Source organism: Diaphorina citri, unplaced genomic scaffold, assembly GCF_000475195.1.
Source record: "Diaphorina citri unplaced genomic scaffold, Diaci psyllid genome assembly version 1.1 scaffold3414, whole genome shotgun sequence".
Classification (NCBI taxonomy): domain Eukaryota; kingdom Metazoa; phylum Arthropoda; class Insecta; order Hemiptera; family Psyllidae; genus Diaphorina; species Diaphorina citri.
The window spans coordinates 11,942-14,194 of record NW_007380822.1 but is presented as its reverse complement, the minus strand read 5'-3'; positions in this window follow the sequence as shown (position 1 = coordinate 14,194).

Genomic DNA, 2,253 nt, shown 5'->3' with positions numbered 1-2,253 from the left:
AAAAAAAAAAAAGCTTTATAATAAGACCAAAATAATACTTGGTAAAACTTTCAATAACTTAATAAATAAAAAAAAACTCTTGACTTTTAGTTTTACAAATGTAATATATTTTATCTTTACGCGTATTTCGGGTGTTACCCCAAATTAATTCTCAAGATGATATTTAATTACAACCTTAATTAAATATCATCTTGAGAATGGGGTAACACCCGAAATACGCGTATAGATAAAACTCGCACTTGGTGCCCGCGTGTTCGCTACGCGGAGTTGCGGTCGCGCTGCGCGCTCCCGGAGCTTCACGGGGTTGTGCATGGGGTCGCGCTTTGCGCTCCCTTGTTTACGGTCGCGCTGCGCACTTCCGGGGGCTTCGCGGGGTGTGCATGGGGTCGCGCTTTGAGGTCCCTTGTTAACGATCGCGCTGCGCGCTCCCGGGAGCTTCGCGGGGTGAGCATGAGGTCGCGCTTCGCGCTCCCTTGGCTTCGCCCCTGAAATCTAATATCGTCCCTGAGTTTTATAGAAATGAAAACTAAAAGCGTGAGAAAATATTAAACGTAGGAAAACCTAGCTAAATTATACTAGCTGAATTCCGTCGCTTCGCTCCGGAATCCCGCTAGTTCATCCCGAGGCATGGCCAAGCTTGTGGAAAAGGCATGGCCGAACTTGTATTTTTATCAAACTAAAAACATAAACGAAACTCAATATTAGGCGAGCGAGGAAAAGTTTTCTCTCCCGCAGACTCTGCTTTCTGTGTATTTCTTATGGAGATTTTAGCGATGAAAAATTGATCATACCTATCTCAGGATCGGTTTAGATTTTCGCAAAATCCTTTCTTATTGCACATCTAGACCATAAAAGGAATATTCCTACCAAATTTCAGCTTTGTAGGTGTTGTGGTTCTCGAGATAGAGCGATCAGTGTGTGAACTATGAAATGTGAACTATGAATGGATCTCGTTTTTATAATATAAGACTAGCTGAATTCCGTCGCTTCGCTCCGGAATCCCGCTAGTTCATCCCGAGGCATGGCCTAACTTGTAGAAAAGGCATGGCCGAACTTGTAGAAAATAATAAAAAATACGGTCGCGCTGCGCGCTCCCTATTAGCTGCATAGTTGTCAAACTAAAAACATAAACGAAACTCAAATATTAGGGGAGCGAGGAAAAGTTTTCTCTCCCGCAGTCTCTGTACTCTGTGTATTTCTTATGGAGATTTTAGCGATGAAAAATTGATCATACCTATCTCAGGATCGGTTTAGATTTTCGCAAAATCCTTTCTTATTGCACACCTAGACCATAAAAGGAATATTCCTACCAAATTTCAGCTTTCTAGGTGTTGTGGTTCTCGAGATAGAGCGATCAGTGTGTGAACTATGAAATGTGAACTGTGAATGGATCTTGTTCTTATAATATAAGAAAGATATTGTACTTTATAATTTAAATAAATAAGGTGGTGCATTATTAAAACACTAATACTAATACCTAGGTTAAGTGATCAGTGATCATCCTATGGCATTGTACACAAACTATTTAGGGGTGTAATGTTAGTTCGCCTCCACGTGGTGCACCCTGGGTTATTCTAAATGAACTAACACCTTTCGACTACCAGACAATCAAATACGACCTATGATCTCCTGGTAACTTACAATATGCTATACTAGATATGTATACGCGATTATTACTCGACAGAATGTCAATGGCTAACGAAAATAATGATAATATCCCTTTCGTGGATACCCCAAGTCGAAATCTTGGACCAGCTTTACTTGTTTGTCACCTAAATATTGAAGGAATTAGCCGTTCAAAATGTGAATATCTTTACACGAAAATTTTGCTACCCAATAAAGTAGATGTTTTGGCACTCCAGGAAACCCATACTGAAAACGAGGAAAAGCTCACGTCCAGGGGATCAATCCAAGGAAACGTTCTATTGGGAGCTACTTACCACAAACGCTATGGTGTAGCAACGTATGTAAGAACCGACATTGTTGTTGTTGTTGTTGTTGTTGTTGTAGTAGCCAAAGTCCCATCAAGTCACAGTAAAATGTGTATAAACCCTCCAGGGGATCAATCCAAGGAAACGTTCTATTGGGAGCTACTTACCACAAACGCTATGGTGTAGCAACGTATGTAAGAACCGACATTGAAAATGTATCATTACTGAACACAACCACCACCACTGATGACACATCAAGTCACAGTAAAATGTGTATAAACCTCCATCATCTTCTTGGTCAGCACACGTATTACAACCATAC